The sequence below is a fragment of the Mirounga angustirostris genome, unplaced genomic scaffold (assembly GCF_029215605.1).
Source record: "Mirounga angustirostris isolate CCGP_5_RB_7025 unplaced genomic scaffold, mMirAng1.0.hap1 SCAF_12, whole genome shotgun sequence".
In the NCBI taxonomy this organism is placed as follows: Eukaryota; Metazoa; Chordata; class Mammalia; order Carnivora; family Phocidae; genus Mirounga; species Mirounga angustirostris.
The window spans coordinates 49,230,164-49,254,393 of NW_026991720.1; the positions used below are offsets into that span (position 1 = coordinate 49,230,164).

At 44.6% G+C, this 24,230-nt stretch overlaps 1 long non-coding RNA gene across 2 annotated transcripts in view; it reads left to right on the top strand.

The window, feature by feature from the left end:
- Window positions 1-21,158, top strand: part of LOC135362100 (uncharacterized) — a 34,192-nt gene extending 13,034 nt beyond the window's left edge. For both annotated transcript variants that reach the window (XR_010406498.1, XR_010406499.1), the window contains exons 5-8: window positions 129-3,944; window positions 6,972-7,196; window positions 9,241-9,577; window positions 18,713-21,158. This is a non-coding gene — a long non-coding RNA (uncharacterized LOC135362100). The remainder of the gene's footprint in view (window positions 1-128; window positions 3,945-6,971; window positions 7,197-9,240; window positions 9,578-18,712) is intronic.
- Window positions 21,159-24,230: the final 3,072 nt, after the last annotated feature.

Below are 24,230 nucleotides of genomic sequence, written 5' to 3' on the forward strand. Positions count from 1 at the left end.
CTATACTCCCTCATTTCTGCTCGAAAGTGATTTGTGATCACAGAATATTGCTTACTACTTTGTGACTTTTATGAGCATCAATTAACCATGAACGTTACCCTCCTTAATGTATGTGTTTTTTAATTCAGTGGCAAGTGCACTTTCCCAATTCTATTGAACTACATGTCTCCAAACCTTCAGAATTGCCAAGCTGAGTTAAGAAGAAACAGGATCTGGATCTGTTTCCCACAAAAATGTCAATATTTGCTAACACAAAGAGCTGGGAGTACCCCCAATGGGATGCCATCTGTCCTTGTCTTGGAGAGCCTGCCAGGAAATCTTTCCACAGCCAAGAGAGGATTATTTAGCATAGCTGACACTGAAATTCAGCAAGGTGGCTGACGGACCAGAAACTGGCTGATGTAAAGAGATATTCTGCCATGTGAAAACAGGAAGTATAGAAATGTGTTTCATGTTTGAGACTGTAAACGAAGGATTATGTATTTTCCCAAAATATTTCCTATAGGAATCTTGTAACCAGCAGGATCACCTTGTTGATTTAAACATTCGGATCATTAACAAGTCATTCTGCTGTACAGCTTTTTAGGAAGTGAGCAGCTGGTGAAAGCCAGTTCCCCTCCCAGGGTTCCCCAATTTCGGCCGTGCTGTCTCTCCAGCAGAGAAGCTCACTGCTCTCTTCTGTTACATGTGGAAACTCAGTTCCTTGGCAGTTTTAGGGGAGAGGCAGAACACACATCACCCAGCTTCTCAAGTGTGAGCTCTGACCTGGGTTCCCAAGGAGGGTCTTAGCTACTTGGATTCCTTTGGGGGAAAACAACGACGACCACACAACCACCACCCAGATTCCTTTGGACAGCAACCTGAGGAGTAATTCAGGAGGTCATCCTGGGCAGAAGTGAAATTCTTCAAAATACGTTGGACAGCCGTATCAGGGTCTAGTTCTCTGCCCACACAGTATTGCTCTGTGGGATATTTACCACTCAGAATTGCTTATCCATTTGTATATTGTCCGGCTCTCCCCTGAAAACAAATTCCTTTAAGAACCTCAAACCAGGGGCGCCTGGGTGGCTCAGTTGGTTGATCGTCTGCCTTCGGCTCAGGTCATGATCCCAGGGTCCCAGGATCAAGCCCCGCATCAGGCTCCCTGCTCAGCGAGGAGCCTGCTTCTCCCTCTGCCCCTCACCCGGCTCACGCTGTCTCTTGCACTCTCTCTCTCTCAAATAAATAAATAAAATCTTAAAAAAAAAAGAACCTCAAACCATCTGTAGCATCTGAGTCCATAGTATTCTTGTGACCCCTAAACACTCTGTCCAGCTGTGTCCTTTCTTCCAAGTTTGCCTGCTGCCAGCCTTCAGCGAGACCTTCATCTAATCTCACTCTTCTCAAGAAAAGAATAGTCATCCCAGCCTCAACAGAGCTCTAGGAGATCTCCCCCAGCTATCCCTCCCGTAGGCTGAATGGACTAGGAGTCTTCTCTCACAGCAAGGCATTTGGCTGCTCCACAGGCTGCTTGGCCCAGCTTAAGTACTTCCAGCTAATCCAGGAGGGTCTTGGCCAGTATGGAAATACATTTCAGCCCCCCATGGGGTGGGCATGTTTACCTACACACTTTTGGATATGCACTAAATTAATTAATTCAATAAATATTTAATGAGCACCTACTAGGCGCTAAAAAAACCCAGGAATAAAACAAACCCCAGGTCTGTTGGAGTTTGCAGTCCACATGGGGCAGACAAACAATCAACAAATAATTTTTCAGGGGGTGATCAATGCTAAAAAATATGAACAAAGCAGGGAAAAAGAGATAAAGGAGAGGTGAGTGATGGTATGTGTACGGGAGCTCACACCTGTGTTACATAAGGAAGTGCCTAGGGAAAGTCTGACTTCAAGAGGGCAAGAGAGAGAACCACACAGCTAGCTGGATGAAAGAGTATTCCAGGTAGTGAGAATAGTGAGTGCAAAGGCCCTGAGACAGGTGAGCACCAACTTTTTTCAAAAAATAGCGGGAAGGCCAGTGCGGAGAAGGGTATCAGGTGCCAAGTCATACTGGACCCATCACAGACCATGGTGAAGAATTTGTACTTTACTCTGAGTGAGATGGGAAGCTATTAGAGGACTGTGAACAAGAAATTAATACATGCACGCAACAAACACTTAAGGAATGCTTTTATTTTTGCTTTCCTTGACTCTACCCTGCTTTATGAGAATGGTATTTTCTTTTCCAAATATGGAAGGATGGAAAGCAAATATAAAAATCCTGATCTTAAAATCTCTGGGTCTAATTTTAACATCCTACATCTACCAGAGATTTGGTTATTAGAAAACTACCCCATGTCCAAGACTTAGGTCCTTCTTTTCATTTGTTGCTCAGCAACGTATTTTAAAAATACTTCTTATATGGACATTTTCAAACTTAATACAAAATTAGAACACCCAGCTTCCAGCAATTATCAATTCCATGGCTAGACTTTTTTCTTCTAAACTGTCATCTGTTTTCCTCCCCTTCTTTTTTTTAAGATTTATTTATTTGACAGAAAGAGAGAGATCTTGGAAGGGAGGGGCAGAAGGAGAGGGAAGAGAGTATTAAGCAGACTCCCCACTGAGCGCAGAGCCCCACGTGGGGCTCCATCTCATGATCCTGAGATCATGACCTGAGCTGAAACCAAGAGTCCAACATTTAACTGACTGAGCCACCCAGGCGCCCTTCCGCCCTTTCCTTATACAGAAAGGGTACTTTACGACAAGTCCCAGGCACATCTTTTCATCCGTGAATGCTTCAATATGTATTTCCAAAAATAAAATCTTTCTTTTTTGCATCATCATAATGCCATATCACACCTACAAATTGAACAATAATTCCTTAATACCATAAAAAAATCCAGTCAGTAATCAGATTTTTCTGGTTGTCACATTAATGCTTTAAAAAAATTAGTTGAGGGCACCTGAGCTGAAGGCTCAGGTCATGACCCCGGAGTCCTGGGATTGAGCCCCGTATCGGGCTCCCTGCTTGGCGGGGAGTCTGCTTCTCCCTCTGCCTCTGCCTCTCTCTCTGTCTCTCATGAATAAATAAATAAATAAATCTTTTTAAAAATAAATAAATCTTAAAAAAAATTAGTTGTTTTGTTTAAATCAGGATCCAAACACGGTTCACACACTGCATTCGGCTGATAGGTCTTATAAATCTTTTTTAAACTGTGACTGTTCACTCTCCCTCTTTTTTCCCCCTTGTCTTTTATTTGTTAAAGAAAGCTGATGATTTAGGGTGCCTAGGTGGCTCAGTTGGTTAAGCGACTGCCTTCAGCTCAGGTCATGATCCTGGAGTCCCGGGATCGAGTCCCGCATCGGGCTCCCTGCTCTGCAGGGAGTCTGCTTCTCCCTCTGACCCTCCCCCCTCTCATGTGCTCTCTCTCATTCTCTCTCTCTCAAATAAATAAATAGAATCTTAAAAAAAAAAAAAGAAAGCTGATGACTTATTCCTTAGAAGTCCCCCATTTTCTATCTTGCTGAATGCCTCTGCAGGGAGTTGTTGAATATTCCTCTTTTCCCCCCGTTTTGCCTACAAACTGGTAGCCCTCGAGGCATAATCGAGTTGGATTTTTTTGGCAAGACTACCTCATAGAAAGTGCTGTCCACTTCCCGTTGCACCCCATCAGGAGGTACGCCCTCCCTCCCTCCTTCACTCTCTCTTTGTAGTAAAACACATATAGGAGTAAATTTACCGTTTTAGCCATATTAAAGAGTTCTGTTCAGTGGCATCTAGTACTGGAACAATGTTGTACAAATATCACTACTAATTCCAGAACTTTTCCATCACGCCTCAAAGAAACCCTTGACCCACGAAGTCGTCACTCTCCAATCGCTCCTGCTCCCAGTCCAGGGAAATACAACGTTAAATGAAAGGACACAGGCTTCTTGGCTGCACAACTTCCCAGCGGCCTCAACATGTAAGAGGCGGCTGGGATCTGCAGCAAGGGGGGCCCATCGTATGTAGCCTTTCCCACACTTTTTTTTGTCTTCATAATTCTTCATAGCTAGGACATGTTTCGGAGAATGCTGATCTCGGGTCTGGGATCCTTAAAGTAATATTACTTATTAAGACAGGCATGTGGGGTGCCTGGGTGGCTCAGTTGGTTAAGCGACTGCCTTCGGCTCAGGTCATGATCCTGGAGTCCCGGGATCGAGTCCCGCATCGGGTTTCCTGCTTGGCAGGGAGTCTGCTTCTCCCTCTGACCCTCCCCCCTCCTGTGCTCTCTATTTCTCTCTCTCTCTCATTCTCTCTCTCAAAGAAAGAAAGAAAGAAAAAAGAAAAAAAAGACAGGCATGTGTTCCTTAGCTGTCTGGAAACAGACTGACAGTCTGCCTCAGGGGCCAGAAGTGGACTGCATTCTTGGAAAAGCGCTGGACAGTAGAATTGGCAATATTTCTGGCAAAACTTACGTGGAAACTCTAAATTGAGATTACGTTCCTGGGAATGAAAGCTAAAGCCAAGCAAGAATGTTATTTATCACCTCCGTCCCAGAGTGTTTGCTGGGTGCCTTAGACCACGTCTGGACAGGATAAGCCTCAGGGCCATGTGGCAGGGACGGCGCTCCTCCCCGTTCCTCCTTCCTCCCGTCACTGCTTCACTCCCCATAGCCCCAGGCCACGTTCCCCAAGTGTCTTCCCTGGGTCACACTGCTGTGGACTCTGTCTCACCACCGACCCCGTCTAAGTGTGCTTAGAGGACGGTAAACATGGAGGTCACATGGAGAGAGGATCCAGAGGATTCCCTGAATGACTCTCCGAGGTCAGAGTTTGACCGCGCTCCATTCATGTGGCCTTTAGGAAGAAGGGTCCCCCTTGAATACATTTCACCTATCCATTTGTTTGCTGTTGTTGTTGTTTTTTATCCATTTGTTTTTAAAAGACAGTGCCTCCCCTCACAGAAGGTTGAAGCCCCTCACAATTTAGGTGGGCTCAGCGCAGAAGCGGGGGCTTGTGGGGAGTGGGGGGCACTGGTGGAAGGATGAGGAGTGAGCAATCCAGTGTGGGGAAAAGTGGTGACCCTGGGCCTTCTCACGGTTAAAAGGGTCTAGCCCTGTGACAGGTGCATTGTATTTGGGGCTTCCAGCTAGAGATGGACTCAAAGTCAGCCAGGGTACAGTGGAGGGGTCCCAGGTGAGGGGTCTGCGTTCAGCAGGACCCTAGTCAGTAGCTGGGGATAGACAGTTAGCATCAGGCCCCATGGGAAGGGCCTGGTAAGAGCCGGGCAGGATGCCAGGATCGCAGCCATCAACTGCGTTGGTGAGATGGGCTCAGGGATTAGGCAGGGCCGAGTGTGCTTGTTAGGAGGCCTCACTGGCTAAACCAATAGGGCCTCAGAATGAACTTGCACAACCTAACATCCGGCATCCTAGGACGGGCTGGTGTTGAGAGGCAGGATAATGGCTGAGGGCATGGATGTCCGTGTCAGACCTCCAGGGTTCAAATCCTAGCTCTGCCGCTCAGTGGCTGTGTGAACTTGGGCAAGTCACTCCACCGCTCTGTGCCCCAGTCTTTCTTTCTGTAAAATGGGGCTAAAATAATACATACTTCACAGGGTTGTCACGAGGACTAAAGGAGTTAAGACATGCAAAAGCGCTCAGAGCCGAGTCTGGCACATAGTAAAATGCCGAGCGTGCCCGGTAATTATTTAATCGTGGGCTCAGAGAGCAGCTCCCGAAGCTGAGCGGAGAGCTGGATAAGCAGTGGGGAGGGCTGCAGGGCCTCCGGTGAAGATGGGCAGCAGTAAAAGCAGGGAGGGAAAGGGTACAGCCCGTCAGTAGGACTGTGTGGGGAGAGCCAGCTCTTGAACTCACCAGACACCCCGGCGGTTTGGAATAGGGACGGTTACAGCACCCCCTTCCCTGGCAACAGCCCCAGTTCTTGGTTTGCTGCTATCTTCCAGGTTCAAAGCGGGTGGTGGCCAAGTTCAGTGTCTGCGTACGTGGGTTACCTGATTTCCCCTCGCGGCCTCCTCCTCCAGTGGCTCCCATGTGTCCCTCACCCTATTCTCTTTAGTCGCTAAAGTTTCAGCTAAACTTCCTATCAGATTATAATTTTTTCTGATGACTCAGCTTGTTTTTTCTATTTCTTTACTACAGGAGAAAAGAAGATTTGGCTCATTCTAGAGAAAGGGGAAACCTTCCCTAGGATCATTAAACATACCTTTCCTTTCTCTTGATAATAGCTTGGTGAAGGTGGGGTTGGGGGAGTGCTGGAAATTGCCAGGCAAATGGAGCTGAGTGTCCACAGGTCACAATATCCAGAAGTCTCCATGCCAACTGGCTGCGTGGCTTTCGGCAGCCAGGGGCTGCACAGTTTCCTGGGGAGGAAACCGGCCCTTCAGGACCAGTCCTCACCAGCCTGCCCAGTGCAATGCCCCAGCTCCATCCCCTCATGATGTCTCGGGCACCTCTTTCATCTTCTTATAGAATTGGCTCATACCAGACCAGGACTGCTTTTGAAAGCCCTTTGCCTCCTCCATCTACCCACTCCCATTTTTGTTTTGGAAGAATCTAGTCCTTTCCACTTTGGGCTCCAGAAATACATTTTTGGTTTTTGTTAAAATTATCACTATTATTATTTAGAGAGAGGGGTGGGGAGGAGCAGAGGGGGAGAAAGAGAGAGAATCTTAAGCAGGCTCCATGCCCAGCACGGAGCCCAACGTAGAGCTCAGTCTCACCACCCTGAGATTATGACCTGAGCCGAAATCCAGCCTCCTCGGACGCTTAACCGACTGAGCCCCCGAGAGCCCCCCAAAAATTATTTTTGAGAATATCAATGCAACTGCCTTCCCCTCTGACTCTGTCAATGCCTTGTCACTCTCACCTCTGCCAGATCCTCTCTAGGGCACGTCCTCAGCACTGTGCTTGTGTATGAAAGCATTCTGGATATTGGGCATCTAGTTCTTCCCACCTCACCTCCTATTATATCCCTCTGCCTTCTCTCAGCACCACCTCCAGACCAGCCTGGCGGATCCCAGCCCTTGGCCCAGACATTTTGGTTGTGAGGCCACAGAGCAGTCTGGCGTGTTGAAAGCAAACCACACTGGCGTCTAGGAGACCTGGAGGTCTCTAATAGACGGCTTTGATTTTCCCTCATCGGCAGCAGCCACAACCCTCGTCCGTCTGCAAGCCAGCCCCTAATTCATAATCACTATTAACCTTAAAAAGTCGGTGAGTATTTGGTAATGCCCACTTAGAAAGCACGAGATGCTGAAGTTCTCACTTTTCATCGCGAAGTCCCTTGTGACTCTGAGTCAGCGTCTTACTGCCTTTACTGGGTCTCTGTGGGAGGAGGCCTGTGCTTCTTCCCTGTGAGTCCACTCCGGGTGAGGAGAAAGGTGGAGACACGCTCCTACGGCCAAACCCACAACTGTCTCCCTTTTATGATGGTCTCCAGTCATGGGCTCAGGGCCAAGTCTCAGGGGTGCCCCAAACCTTCGGCTCTGCAGGGAGAAGTGATTCCACAACAGAGAGAAGTTGCCTCTTAAGAATGAAAGGACAGCTTCCAACATGCTGTCAGTAATTCATCAAATGACAAGGATGAAACCACCAGTTCAGGTCCTGCTGGGCAGACAACCGGTCCCGGGCTGAGCAAACCAACGGCAGATGAACGGAGGAAGCACACCCGAGCCAGCTTGCTCAGCAGCTGAAAGATGCAAATATGGCTACAAGGCAGTTACTTCATTCCCGCACCTGCTCGGGCTCAGCACACACTCAAGGGTTGAACCCGATTTGACACGATGCCCGTACCAGCAGCAGGAGCAGAAAATTTCACAGCGACACCAAATGGTGCCAGGGAAGGAACAAAGAGAGCCCACTGGGCTCTGACATCAGCGAGAGAGGACTTTTGGAAATCTTTCTCCTACCAGCAGGGAAGGCTTGGGCTGATATCTGGCTTCCCTGGAGTAGTTTGCAAAATAAATTAGCATGGACCTGACATTTAAACATTTGCCAATTGCGGATTTTTCGAATGTATTCATGGGGTTTTGGTTCCAGGACTGCTGCTAAAACAATTTGAGCAACTCACATAATCTGGTATCATTTTTCACTGATTTAATGACTGCTTAGCAAAGAAATTTCCAGACTCGGGAACAGGCATCGGCATCATGCCTCGCATTTCTCATGGTGTTCAGGGTGGAGTCGGTATTGATCAAAATCTTTCAGCAGACTGTACATTCAGTGGTTTATTTTTTTTTAAAGATTTTTAAAAAATTTATTCATTTGAGACACAGAAATACAGAGAGAGAGAGAGAGAGCATGAACAGGGGGAGAGGCAGAGGGAGAGGGAGAAGCAGGCTTCCCGCTGAGCAGGGAGCCCGATGCGGGACTTGATCCCGGGACTCCAGGATCATGACCTGAGCCGAAGGCAGACGCTTAACTGACTGAGCCACCCAGGCGCCCCTCCATTCAGTGGTTTAAAAGTGACATGAAATCCTCTGACTTATTTGTGGGCCCTTCTTCGTGATGGCATTGCACAGTATCAGTGGAGAACTGCCTGTGGCTGTTTATATAAGTCTTTAAGTTCAGTGTCTTGTGGGATGCCATCAAAGGTAATCGAAACACTTCTGTGTGCAGAATTTGGAGATGCTTTAAAGTGCCTGTGGGAGAAAATCTTGAAAAGATGGTAGACTGTTTATAGGAGAGGTAGCAAACGATGACCTGTCTGGGATATAGAAAAAAACTAAAGCCACTTTTTACTAGTGGAATGCATGGCTTACTTTATAAATAGTAAAACCTAAGCCTGGGCAGTAGTTTTAATTCTCCAGCAACCACAAATTACATTAAAAGGGCTACTCCGGCTCATGGTAAGGTCAGAATGGGTAATGGAATAATTAGACAGAAAACCCAGCTCCAATGTTGACTGAGTGGACCTAAAACCAAGTGCTATTATGGCCGGTGGGGTGCCTACCATTTAGATGCACTTGAAGCATTATCACAGAGTGGGGGAGGACCCACTGTTGTCTTCTTTGGCTTCCCCAGCTGTTAGTTCTGGAGTCTTTGACAATCTGGATGGTGGGACGTGCCCAGGACCTCACAGGCAGCCTATTTTGTAGGTGCCTGCCCAGCTCTGTTTATTAGAAGTTCCCCTGTGGCCTCTAACCACTGGACCTGCTCTCTGGAACTTCCCAGAGTGAAACCAGGTCTGTAAGACAGCTTTTCTGGTAGTTGACGTTAGGATTCGTGTGTCCCCTAACTTGCTCTTTTCCTTTTCCAGGCTGGTTCTGTGGATCTGGTTCCTGCAGAGGTAACTCACTTAATCAAAAAGGATCAATTTCCTAGAGAGAAGAGAACAGTGCATTAGCCAAGCAAAGAGCGGTAGCTCTGCTTCTGAATTAGACTCTCCAACAAGCCCATGAGCGCTTTCCACTCCTCTCATTCAGCCTTTCCTCCCTTTCAAAGTTTCCAGACCTCTTGCCATCCTGGTGGTCCACCATCAGCTGGTGTCAATTAGCCAATGGTCTTAAAAGGGATGCCCAGCAAAGGAGTAAAAGATGGCACAGATAGTCTGGTTGGAGTCCCCTTTTCTAGGCAGTATACTTCTAGATAGTTGGGTAAGATTCACCTAGCTCCTTCTGATTGTTATTTAACATATCCTGAACATCTTTTACAAATTATTTTTATGATGTAAATTATGTCAAAAAGGGCAACCACTTTGGAAAACAATGTGGCATAATAAAGTGGACCCAGCAATTTCATCTTTAGGGAGATTCTTTACATAGTTTCTTGCACATGTGAAAGAGTAGAGACTTGTAAAAGAATGTCCTAGTTGCACTGTCCGCAATAGCAACAAAAACGAATGAACAAACAAAGCTGGAAATATCCTAAATGTGCACCCATGGGAGAATGAGTAGATACATTGCTCATTCACTTTTTTTTATTGCAGTAAAATTTACACAACATAAATTTTACCCTTTAACGACTGTTAAGTGTAGAGCTCCATTGCATTAAGCACATTCATGCTGTTATGCAACAGAAGCCCCCTTCCATCTCCAGGACTTTCCATCTTTCCCCCCTGAAACGCTGTACCTATTAAACCCTCACACCCTGTCCTTTCTGCCTCCACCCCCTGGCAACCTCCATTCTACTTTCTGTCTCTAGGGATTTGACTATCCAGATGCCTCATATAAGTGGAATCACAATATTTGTCCTTTTGTGACTGGTTCATTTTATTTAGCACGATGTTTTCAAAGTTCATCCACCTTGTGGCATATGTCAGAATTTTCTTCCTTTTTAAAGCTGACTAGTGTCCACTGAGACGTATATACACACCACATTTTGTTTACCCATTCATCCATTGATGGACACTTGGATTGCTTCCACCTTTTGGCTCTTGTGAATAATGCTGTTATGAACACAGGTATACAAATATCTCTTCGAGTCCCTGCTTTCATTTCTTTTGGGTATATATCCAAAACTGGAGTTACTGGATCATATGGTAATTCCATGTTTTGAGGAACTGCTATACTATTTTCCACAGCAGCTGCACCAGCTTATTCATTTTTTACTACATAGACTGTGCTCTAGTATGATGTAATCTATTAGATATTGCCAAAATTTTTCCTAAAATGATTTGCTAATATATATACCTACCAGCAGTGTATTAGGAGTTCCTAGTGATCCACATCTTTTTTTTTTAAGATTTTATTTATTTATTTGAGAGAGAGAGAATGAGAGAGAGCACATGAGAGGGGGGAGGGTCAGAGGGAGAAGCAGACTCCCTGCCGAGCAGGGAGCCCGACATGGGACTCCATCCCGGGACTCCGGGATCATGACCTGAGCCGAAGGCAGTCGCTTAACCAACTGAGCCACCCAGGCGCCCAGTGATCCACATCTTCACCAACACTGAGTGTTATCAGTTTTCTGATTTTTTGCCAGTTTAGAGGCTTTAAAATGATCATCTTATTGGGGCGCCTGGGTGGCTCAGACGGTTAAGCTTCTGCCTTCGGCTCAGGTCATGATCCCAGGGTCCTGAGATCGAGCCCCACGTCGGGCTCCCTGCTCAGCGGGTAGCCTGCTTCTCCCTCTCCCTCTGCCTGCCACTCCCCCTGCTTGTGCTCTCTCTCTCTCTCTAATAAAAAATTAAAAAATTAAAAAAAATGATCATCTTATCATAGTCTTAATTTTCCCGATCACCATTGTAATTATCCATCATCTTACAGGTTTGAAAGTTTTGTTTTTCACTTGGAAGTCTTTAGTCCATTAAGAATTAATTCTCATGCCTGGTGTATGATGGCGTCTACCTTCATTCCTCTTCCCGGCGTAACCAAGTGTTCTTCTCCCCTTGCCCCGCATCTCATATGTCAAGCTTGCATCTATGTTTGCTCTGCCTCTGAGCTCTCTCTTTGTTCATGTGGTTAATCTGTCTGCCTATGTAATGGCCTCTTCTTCACCGTGAGGTGACAGTGATGCTGAGTTAATTGGGCACTTACTGTGCAGTATTGTAACTGCATCAGGGTATGGCCTGGGTGGTTAGAATCGGCCTGCTGGTTGGATAAGGTCTGGGCCATGCACTCACGGGACTCACGGGCGCATATTTACATCCTGATGAGGCAATGTGACAAGCGTGCTAACTGAGGAATAGCTGAAGTGCCATGAGAAAAACAACGGAGGAAACCACGAATGCTGGTATTAGTATCAGAACGTAACTTAACAGGGGGCTTGACCATCTCAAAGAGGAAATGTATGGTATTGTGGCTGAGAGCTGCCTTCTAGGCATAGACAAACTCATATTTGAATCCAAGTGTCCCCACTTATTAGCTGTGTGGCTCTGACCGATTCTCAAGACCTCATTAAACCTCAACTTCCTTATCTATGCAAAAGGGGTAATAATACCTCAGAAGGTTGCTGGGAAGATTACAACAGACCACGTATTAGAGGCACTTAGGCCAGTGCCTGGCAACATTGAAAGTACTCAATAAATGTAAACCCATTCATTCATTCAGTAATATTAATGGAGGACCTCCTCTGTGCCAGGCATGGTAATAGGCTATGAATATAAGTATGGGCAAAGCCACTGGTGTCTGCCCTCACGCAACTCTCAGTCAAATAGGATGTATAGATGCTCATAAAATAAACACAAAATCCATCATTACAGACTTTGATGAGTGCCATAAAGGGAAATTACAGCAAGGTAAGACAGAATAGAAGGAGGAAACCTGATTTATGATGATTATTTTGTGAGTCACTACTTCTGAGCTGGGCCTTAAATGATGAATAGGAGTTTATGAGTGTGGCAGGCAGGGAAGGTTATTCCAGGCATACTGCGCTTCAAAGGACATGTATGGAGAGGTAAGTTTTTTCCAAGACCAGGGGCAAGGGAATGGGCACCCCTCACTGCCCAGAGGCTTTGGAGGGATTTCTCTGGCTCACCTTTCCCAGGGCATGAGCAGGAGGAGGTTGAGGACTGCCTGTGGCCCTCAAATATGTCTGTGGCTCAGAACCCTGACCTTTGGTCAGTGTGAGAAAATGATTACTTGGGACCGACTTCAGTTTGCGCACTCCAAAGCTCACAGATAAAAAGAGTGCTCAGAGAAAGGAAAGTTAAGTAATTAAAGGTTTTTCTCGGATATATGGAAAGCTGATGGAGAGTACTATTTTCCAGTAGATATGGCAAAGAGTTATATTTGCAAAAAGGGGAAAATAGATGATTGCGAGTGATTTTTCTGAACAAGTATAATTCAATAGTTCTCAAATTACAGTGTATATCAGAATCCCCCTGGGAGCCTGTTAGAAATTTAGACTCCTTGGCCATCTCCAAGACTTAGTAGGTACTCCCTAGGCCCAGGGCTCTGTATTTTTAACAAGTTCCCTAGGGGATTCTGATGGTGGAGAACACCCTTTGAAAAACTCTATAGACTTGTCTGTCATATTTAACTCTTTCCTTTCTTTTGTCTTTGTTTGCAAAGTCTTCTTTTAGAAGAGTCTCGAGAACAGGCTTTTTTCCATTCCCCTTTCTCCTGCCTCAGCGTCAGCCCAGGATCCCAAGCACAGTTGCCTGGCTGGGTCTCATAAATATGTGAAACCAGGAAGGTAGGAGAATAGAAATTAAGCTGGTTGGGCAGACAGCCTTCCTTTCTGATCACTTCGCTTTTTTTTTTTTTTTTAAAGATTTTATTTATTTATTTGAGAGAGAGAGAATGAGAGACAGAGAGCATGAGAGGGAGGAGGGTCAGAGGGAGAAGCAGACTCCCTGCCAAGCAGGGAGCCCGATGCGGGACTCGATCCCGGGACTCCAGGATCATGACCTGAGCCGAAGGCAGTCGCTTAACCAACTGAGCCACCCAGGCGCCCCTCACTTCGCTTTTCTAAACACTGTGCAGGCCAAGACACATATCTGAGAGCTTTATGCAGCTTGGTGCTGCCCATCACCTAACCGCTGATGTAAATAATTGTGTAGAAGTTAGTGGTATGGACTCTGGATTCGGCCAATGTCAGTTGGAGTCCTATGACTTTGGATGAGTTATGGATCGCCTCGAGGTCTTCTATTCTTGGTTCATGGGGCTTTTTTTCGAGGATGTAAAAGGGTTATACACGAATACGTTAAGGACATGGGGTGGGAATTGGGGGATTAAGTTAAGTGGTTAAGGGGCTGGCAATTTGGGGGATTAAGATTAAGTGAGGTGGTCAACTCATCTTCTACAAAGCAGGAAAGAATAGCCAATGGAAAAAAGACAGTCTCTTCAACAAATGGTGTTGGGAAAACTGGACAGCCACCTGCAGAATGAAACTGGACCATTTTCTTACACCATACACAAAAACAAACTCAAAATGAATGAAAGACCTAAATGTGAGACAAGAATCCATCAAAATACTATTGGAGAACACAGTTTTTGACCTCGGCCACAGCAACTTCTTGCTAGACACATCACCACAGGCGAGGGAAACAAAAGCAAAAATGAACTATTGGGACTTCATCAAGATAAAAAGTTTTTGCACAGCAAAGGAAACAGTTGACAAAACTAAAAGACAGCCTACAGAATTGGAGAAGATATTTGCAAATGTCTGATCAGATAAAGGGCTAGTCTATGAAGAAGTTATTAAACTCAACACCCAAAAAACAAATAATCCAGTCAAGAAATGAGCAGAAGACCTGAACAGACACTTCTCCAAAGACATACAAATGGCCAACAGACACATGAAAAAATGCTCCACATCACTTGGCATCAGGGAAATACGAATCAAAACCACGAGATACCACTTCACACCAGCCAGAATGGCTAAAATTAACAAGTCAGGAGATGACAGATGTTGGTGAGGATGCAGAGAAAGGGGAACCCTCTTACACTGTTGGTGGGAATGCAAGCTGGTGCAGCCACTTTGGAAAACAGTATGGAGGTTCTCAAAAAGTTAAAAATAGAGCTACCCTATGACCCAGCAATTGCACTACTAGGCATTTATCCAAAGTATACAAACATAGTGATTCGAAGGGGCACGTGCACCCCAGTGTTTATAGCAGCAATGTCCACAATAGCCAAACTATGGAAAGAGCCCAGATGTTCATCGACAGAGGAATGGATAAAGAAGATGTGGTATATAAATAGAATGGAATAATACTCGGCCATCAAAAAGAAGGAAATCTTGCCATTTGCAACAACATGGATGGCACTAGAGGATATTATGCTAAGTGAAATAAGTCAGTCCAAGAAAGACAAGTACCATATGATTTTACTCATATGTGGAACTTTAGAAACAAAACAGATGAACATAGGGGAAGGGAAGGAAAAATAAGACGAAAACAGAGAGGGAGACTCTCAACTCTGGAAACAAACTGAGGTTGCTGGAGGGGAGGTGGGTGGGGGGGATGGGGTAACTGGGTGATGGGCATTAAGGAGGGCACTTGATCTAATGAGCACTGGGTGTTATATGTAACTGATGAATCACTAAATTCTACCTCTGAAACTAAGGATACATATATGTTAATTAAATTGAATTTAAATTTAAAAATTAAAAAAAAATTAAGTGAGGGAGATTAAGTTAAATGATTGAGTAGAGCGAGTGGGTAACTTGGGGGATATTCCTGTCATTGACACAGACCGTGGAGAGTAACAGGCAGACATCTATTTCGCTGTCTGGCACATAGCCCCTCTCATCCTGCTCTCTGTACTTTGTTTTTAAATTGAGGTATAATTGACATACAGCATTGTTAATTTCAGATGTGCTACATGATTCGATATATGTATATATTGCAAAATGATTGCCATAATAAGTCTAGTTAACATCTGTCACCATACATAGTTACAGAACTTTTTTTCTTGTGACGAGAACTTATACGATCTAATCTTTTAGCAATTTTCAATTATTTAATACAGTATTAACTATAGTCACCATGCTGTACATTTATTTTACAAATTGAAGCTTGTGCATTTTGGTTCCCTTCACCCACTTGGCTCACCCACAACCTCCCACTTCTAGCAACTACAAATCTATGAGCTCAATTGTTTTTTTTTGATTCCACATGTTAAGTGAGATCATTCAGTAATTGTCTTTCTCTGTTTGACTTCTTTCGTTAGCACAATGCCCTTGAGGTCCATGTTGTTGCAAACGGCAAGATTTCACTCTTTTATATGGTTGAATAATATTCCATTATATATATATATAATATATATATAATATGTATATACATACCATACTTTCTTTATCCATTCATCCGTTGATGGACACTTAGGTTATTTCCATAACTTGGCTATTGTAAATAATGCTGCAGTGAACATGAGAGTACTGATATTTTTTAGAATTAGTGATTTCATGTTCTCCATCTAAATACCCAGAAGTAGAATTGTTGGATCATATGGTAGTTCTATTTTTAATTTTTTTTAAAGATTTATTTATTTATTTTAGGGAGGGAGGGGCAGAGGGAGAGAGCAAATCTTAAGCAGTCTCCCCACTGAGCGCAGAGCCCACGCAGAGCTCGATCTCACGACCCTGACATCATGACCTGAGCCGAAACCAAGCGTTGTACACTTAACTGACTGCACACCCAGGCGCCCCTATTTTTAATTTTTTAAGGAACCTCCATACTATGCCCTCTGTACTTTTGCAGTTACTTCTCCAATAAACTTCCATTGTTTCCACTCCCATACACTTAACCAAATTATTTTCAGAGTTCAACTCAAGTCCCACTTCTTCTCTATGAGACCTTTTATTGGAACAGAAACTTCAGCTCCTACGGATGTGTTCCTTCTTTAGATCACTGTCCTGATTTTCATTCACATCTGCACCAGTTAGGTTCTGATTCCGTTCTGCCTCATATTGATCTTAAATAATTAGGTGGGTGTCATCTCATCTAAAATAAAACCCTTGGAGGTCAGAGTGAGTATTTTGCTTGCAATAACTGCAGGGAAAACCTGTATACATGAAAGGGAGATATATGTTGCATTGAAGTAATATTTTTTTGCTTAATAAAGAGCCAAGGCTCTGAATTTTCATATGGTTTTCATATAATTCTCACACATGAATTCTCATATAATTCTCAAAGAAGCGTGCTTCCTTTGTATCCAATTTATTCAGTCATGTATTCCTGTGTAGTAGAAATACAGAAATATGAGAAATGTATTAGCGACCTATGGCTACCCTTTTCTCCTCAGGACACACCACAACCTCCCCACCCCCAGAGGAGGGACAATTGAGGGCCAAGATGCTCATAATAAAGATATTGGTCCTGAGACGCTGATTCAGCGCTTCCCACCCCTGGCTGGTTGCCTCTCTTTTTTTATTTTTTTTAGGTGCAAGCGTGCTGAGCAGGGGGTCCTAACCTTCAGTCCCAACCGGTTCCTGGTTGGTGATAGGGTGGATCTGAAAGCTGCTCGATTTTTCCAGTCACTGCCCTCCTGCGGCTCCGCTCAGACACCGAGCCTCCTAACCCTGTTCTTTAAACCTTGTGCTTAGAGACCCTTCTCTGCCCACCCTCAAAACGAAGGACACTCTCTTCAAGCAACAGGGGTCCAGCCAGCTGTGGACAGTCTGCACTGGGGGGCTGGGCTGGGGGCGGTGGCGGGACAAACCGGGCGCCCGTTGTCTTCGCCTTCCAGTTTTGCTTTGAAATAAAGCACACGGCTTTCAAATTTCCCGTACCTTAATTTTCTCTCTTCTGGGGACACTCCAAAAGGGTGACTTTCAGGGGGCTTAATCTTGGCGCCTGGGGGGTGAAGCTTTGATCGCCAACTCTGCCCCCGCCCCCAACCGCCCCCGACAGCCCAAGTTCTTATATGAAGTGCGACCTCTAGAGGCCGGCAGTGGCATCCCAGTTAAAACCGGCGGAGGTTCTTGCTGGTCTTGACACCAAATAATTACCCAAAGTAAGCAGCCTGCAGTGCAGTGGGTCCGGGAAATGGGGGGAAACGTTCTTTTAAAGTTATGGCTTCCCATAGAAGAAAAGTCTCAGCTGTAACTCTGACAACCAGTTTCTCTAGTACATTTTCCGCCCTGTCCTGCAACCTTCTGAGACCGAAAACAGGCCTAATTTTCAGTTTCTGTTCCTTGTTTGTAATTGAGAGAATCTCTCCATATGTTTATCAAACCCTGAAGGCCTTCTAGGCTGGCTTGATTTTATCCTTTACAAAACATCTTACTCATTAGGATGGGAAATTTAGTATGAGGAAGAAAACCAAAACAGACCCCCTTTCACCCCCCTAAGCCCCGGGGTATGTATTCACAAACTCACTCACCATTAGCAGACGCATTTTGTTGTGGTCCAGTCAGTGGACGAATGAAAAGAACCTGAGGTTTTGCAGGATGCTCACAAGGAGGAAGTCTAGGAGGACCAGGACCGGGTCCTGCCAGCACCAGAGATCCACAGAGCTGGCCTTTTCTGGAGAGCAGGGACGTTTCCCCGGACCACTACTCCGGAAAAAGATGGCTCGCAGAACCTCAGTTCACAGCCAGAGCCAAAAGACCATGTGAAGTGGCCTAACCTGAGGAGAGAGAGTGACCAGGTGTTATTTAGTTATGAGGTTGCTAATACTCACCTTAAGGGAGAAATTCGCATTAGTTTAACTAACTCTGTATACTTCCAATTCAATTTTAAAAACCTGACGTTGCCAAACAGGAACGTGGGACCTTACTCATTTCTCAAGTAGAATGAAATAAAATTGATTGTTTATAAAATATTTATCAGACCTAGGCTAGTGTTTGAATTATATCTCCTGCAGGCTTTAAAATATCCTCTCTTTGCTTATTTCATTATTGATTAGGCAGACAAAATTTTTACTTAATGCAGTAACTATAATGTGTTTACTGGGATTAATTTACTCACTCTTGAGGACTACTTTAATTCTTCCACGAAAACAATTTGTCTTGGGACTTTTTTCTCCCAAAGGGTCACATCAAAATTTATTAGACTGTTACATGATTCACAGTAATTTGGGGGTCACTGAATAATTTATACCTGTGTTTGCCAAGCCTGGCTGCCCATCAGAATTATCTGGGGACTGTCCTAAAAATACAGATTCCCCGGTCTCACCCCAGACCCAGTGAAGCGGACTCTCTGCCGGTGTGGCCTGGGAATTTTTCCATTTCAAGGTGCTCCCCAGTGATTCAGGGGCAACCCAGCTTCTCTTGGTGGACTAGGGTTTGGGAACTGATCAATATCGTTTAGTCTTGGGTAATGTTAATGTTATTGTCATTAAATGTATAGTTTTCTGTTGCTAACACCATATGTCCTTAAATCTTTGCCTCCTCTTGCCCACTAGAATTGCCCAAGTCCCTCTCCCTACTTCAGAGGAGGAGGACAAACGAAGAGAAGGAGGACAGACGAAGAGAAGGAGGTTCCACTGGAACCGCGTCATGCCTGCGAACCGAGGAGCCAGCGAGAGCAAGCATGCCCGCTGTCTGATGAGCTACCCTCTCTCCCTCTTGCCGGCCTGGTCTGGACTAAGTTCTCTGGGTCATGTCCCTCCGTTTGGTTGGCTCCCTGAAGACCTTCAGGAGAGCTAGATTGGTCCTGGGTTATGCGCCCGCAGAGTTCAGCAAGTTCAGTGAGGTGAACTGGTACCTGGACACGGGGCTTGAAGATTACTGGCCTGTCAAGTCACTTGATGAGTCGAGATACAGTCTTACCATTTCAAAGCTATCAAGACTAAAACCCTCAATTATATACCCATAAAAAAATTTAAAACATAACAAGTGCAACCCCAACGACAACAAAACACTGAAAAACTAAAGTGTTTCCCTCCCCCTCATGTCAATGAGTAGGTTTTCTTAACTGAACCAAGGCCGTCCATCTATTTGAACTGGGAATCCACCTCTGGGTTCGATCAAGGATTTCAGGAAAATAAATGTATCTACTAGAAAAGCCTTACAAAAAGTACAAAAAGTACATCATTTAAAGGTGTGCATTTGGGGGGCACAGGGCAAATTCCAACGGTACAAAGGGCATGTGATGAAAAATAAAGCTCCTTCTTATCCTTTCTAGGTTTTGTTCCTTAGAGATATTCAGTGAGACCGATTTGTTGGCTATTCTTTGAAAATATTTTATGCTTATATCATATACCACCTCCTACACGTGTAGGCAGCTTCTTGAAAAGCAAGTTGTTTCTGACCTTTTTGCTATTGTAAAAAATGCTCTAATGAAATGTCCATGTCCCTATACACACCTGTGCCATGAGTCTCTCAGTCCATGGGGATAAATGTATTTGAAGGGTGCATTTCAGGAAGTGAAATTAACAGGCTCATTGACTATGCACACACTTAGTTTTGATAGATGGTCCAAATCCCACCCCCAGTGCCTCCCCCCCACCCCAGGGGTTGAGCCAGTTTATCAGACACCAAGAGTGTATGAGAGTCATCTTCCTGAATGTTCTTATTGCTTCTAATAGTTTTTCTGTTGATTTTCTGTGTGTTCTTCCAGTTATAAAATACATCATTGCAGATAAGGAAAATTTTACCTCCTTATTTCCAATTTTAATTCTATTTTCCTTTTGCATTGACTTGTAATTCGAGAGTAATGCTAAAGAACAGTGCGGAAAGTGGGCATCTTTGTCTTTTTCCTGACTCTATTACCTCCTTAATAAATACAAAAATATTTTTTTTTCTTTTCTGAGAATTAAAAAAAAACCTCCAAGGGGCACCTGGGTGGCTCAGTCGTTAAGCGTCTGCCTTCGGGTCAGGTCATGATCCCAGAGTCCTGGGATCGAGCCCCGCATCGGGCTCCCTGCTCGGCGGGAAGCCTGCTTCTCTCTCTCCCACTCCCCCTGCTTGTGTTCCCTCTCTCACTGTGTCTCTCTGTCAAATAAATAAATAAAATCTTTAAAAAAAAAAAAAAAACCCTCCAAAATAAGATGTTAAATTTTATCAAATAACTTTCTGGAATCTATATAAATTATTTTATTTTATATGAAAATAATTTATTATGTTAAATTAAGATTGCTCAGGAAATCAAAGATTTCTGGTTGCCCCGAATCTATCAAAAATTATTATGGTTACAACATTATTTGTAATAGAAAACAAAAACAAAAATCTAGAAACTTTGAAAGTGTTTCTCAACAGGGAAATGGTTAAATAAATTATAGCACTTTTATATAGTGGGAAGCTATTCACCTTTTTAAAAAATAATGAAGTAGATTATATATGCCAAGATACATCAATCTGAGATCCAAGGTCAAGTAAAACTAGCAAATGCAATATAGTGTGTGTCCTCATTTGTGTAAACAATACAAAGGGATATGCACATGTAAATATGCATGTATATACAAAGAAAAATTCTGCAAGGACACAGAAGAAACTATTATTAATGTTTACTTCTTGATGAAGGATAGATGTCTGGGGATTTGAGATAACTCTGCTCTATTTTGGATTTTTTTTAAAAACCACATACATTTATTCCTTTTTCAGTGAAAAAAAGAATAACATAAAAGTAATGGTTAAAAGAAAAAAATTTGTCCATGTTAAAGGTTTAAATGCTAAAAGATGAAAGACAAGCAATATTAAACATAACTAATTATGGGCCACATTTGTCATACAGAGGTTTTTGTTGTTTTGTTTTTGCACTTGAGATAGATACCTTACTCCTCTCATCCTAGTCCCAGTTTTATGATAAAGCTCCATCTTCTGGAATTTTCCGGACGCCCCTATACTCCTCTGCAGTGGGAACTTAATCCAGCTGAGATGGCCTCACGCTTACCTCTGGGGGAATCATGAAGAGCTTTTATAGTAAATATTCTACAAATAGAGTTTAAAACTCTATTCTTTTTTTTTTTTTTTAAGATTTTATTTATTTATTTGAGAGAGAGTGCACGAGTGCGCGCGTGCACGGGGTGGGAGGGGCAGAGGGAGGACAGACTCGCCGCTGAGCAGGGACCCAATGTGGAGCTCTCGATCCCAGGCCCCTGGGCTCATGACCTGAGGCCAAGGTAGACGCTTAACCGACTGAGCCACCCAGGCGCCCCTCCAAATATCTTCTTAACGTTAGCATTACATCAGTGTATTTCATTAACAAATAAAAAAGAGGTGGTAGAAAAAATTGTTTGGGGGATCCTGATATGAAAGGAGGAAATACATTTTCTCGTTTCCTTTTAATGTCTGATCTGGAGAAGGGAAGTGCCCAGGCTCAAGGTCACGCGTAGTTAAGAAATTCAAGAGAGCATCTCAATTCAGGGAAGACTTCTTTCTGGCACTTTCAAGCAAAATCATCGCGCTTCTGCCATAGCAAAGCTGGGGGCAGCTCTGAGTAGGAAATCCCAGGAAGGGTGCGCTCGGCTTTGGAGCTACCTAACAAGGGGCTGCCCCCATCCTTACAGCTTCGATCAGTGTGACTGTTTGTGCTGCTCATTCGTCATTTGCAAGTCAGCTGTCTCGCCATGTCTTGATGCAGGTCCCCACGGTCCTCTTGGTTGATGTAAATTATTTGCTACGGGGAGATGATTGTTTAGCAACTTAGGCAAAGCTTTAGAAAATTCTCCTGGGACGTTCAAAGAGCTTTGACTCTGGGAAGCTCTTGACTCTTGGTGACCTGATTGTTCACCATCGTCAGGGACAATGTTTGCTTCCTTTCATTCCCCTACACATTATCTCTCTCAGCTAGTACGGTAAACAGCACTGATTTCTGCTCATTGGATATCAGGCATATCAGGCAAGACCCAACCTTTCTGAAATTCTTTCTTCTTATTCTAAAAGAAGAAAGAATGCCCAGGGATTAATATAGTTCTGCTTCTTTCCGTGGGTACGAAGACTTTGTCCACACAGGTAAGAGAGAGCGTTAGCATCCTTTGGGCTGGGGACAAGGAGCTGCTGGGCTGACTGCTGCAGGGGGCTGGCCTCAACTAGAGCAAATCCTCTTCCCCTTTCTCCGCTGTGTCCTTTGGTCTGGATCAGTGGGAAAAGCGGTCTTCAGAAAATGATGCCCGAGACCCTCTTACTCTGGTCAGTTTAGGAAATGACCAGAGGGGGAGGGAAGTCTCCACCACTGAGGCTTAGGAATTTGTAGCTGGGAGATTACTTACCTTGAAGGGAAAAGCAAAAATATAAAGTTTGGGCTGGGAAAAGGGCAGAGCTTTGGGAAAATGTGATAATCGGGGATATGTTTTTGTAACCAACTCGCAGCCCCATAATCAACATTTGGCAGAAAGCAGGGAAGAACAATGGAAAGCTATCAGTGGAGAAATCCCAGGCCGTGATGGGCAAGGGGAAATCTTACGAAAGGCAGCAAAGAGTGCCTGTCTTGGGGTTTAAAAATCTGAGTTTTCCTTTTGGTCTTAGGAGCAAGGGATCATACAAGAAGCAGTTAGGAATTATATATATATAAGAGACAGAGAGGAGGGAGGGAAGGAGGCAGGGGAAGAGAGAAAGGAAGAAAGAGGGGCTTTTTATTTTTAAAGTTCTGGGGGAAAAATCTTTTAACAAAAACTCAAAAATATTAAAGCAGAGGTGTTGGAACCACTCAGGTGCACCGTGACACATACCTCTGAAATCAAATGACAAATCTCCAGGTAATGGAGGAACCCACCAAGTGCTCAGAAATTCGTTCCGAGTTGGGAAGCTGGGCATCAGGTTTCTCGTTTGGCAACCAGGATGTTTCAGGGCACGCGAAGACCTGTCCAGTTGTAGCGCGAAGACATTGTCTAGTTAGTTACCGTAATAGTGTGTGAAGGGCCACTGCAAGCTCTGCGGAGCTTCAACCAGAGCCCCCCAGAAGTCCTCTGTGGGGTGCGTATGCATGTGAGGTGGGCTGACGGCAGCCCCCGGTCATCACACCCCTCAGAGTCATCTCTCTTCATCTTTCCTTCCAGAATATCTGACTTTGCTCCATGGCAGCCTTGAGGCAATGCCTACGTGATTTACAAAAGTCTTCACATTTCATGAGTCGTCCTCAAGATCCATACGGGACTATTCACACTGGGCAATGGCCAAGTTTCCACCTAACATCTGGGCATTTTTTTGGTCTATTTTGTTCCATGGTACTTTTGAGCAACGGCCAGATGCAGATCAGTTTTGGACGTCTGTTGTTTTGGTCTGACCAGCATCCCTTTTCCTGTCCTTGGGAAACAGACTCTCTCTTGGTGGAATGACCATATTTCAGTGCACAAGTGATGGAACTGTCAATGAGGGGTTGAGGGGAGACCTGAGGCCCAAACTGGGCCAATTAGACTCTTCTGGGAATTCGAGTCACCAATGGAATAACATCAAGTCACAAAAATAATTCAAGTCCCGTGAGGCACCATTACTTCCTGGCCCTTAATGTAGCCTACTGAGGAGGCAACATAGGCTTTGGAGTATGGGCTGTGGGCTAGATTGTTGGAGTTAGAAACCCGGCTCTGCCACTCCCTAATAGGACCTCCGGCAAGTTAATTAACCTCCTTATGTCTCGGTTTCCTCAGATTGTAAATAGGGGATAATAGTGCTTCCCACATAGGGTTGTTGTGGGCATTACATGAATCAGTGCAAGTATCAGGCCGAGCTCTTGTCAGGAAACAAGAACCACTCTGAGTGTTTAAAGCAGAAAAGGAATTTGATGCCTGGAATTAGGAACATAACAACGAAAGGCTAGAGAAACAGGCTTCAGGCTGCCTGAACAGTTTCTGGAACACACTTCCAAACTGGTCTGCCCGGGGAGTTGCATCTTTTGCCAACAGCGGGAAGGCAGACCACTCACTAGCAGACCATCACAGGGACAGCTGACTTCAAGAACACAATGCCTTAGGGGTGCCTGGGTGGCTCAGTTGGTTAAATGTCCAACTCTTGATTTCCGCTCAGGTCATGATCTGAGGGTTATGC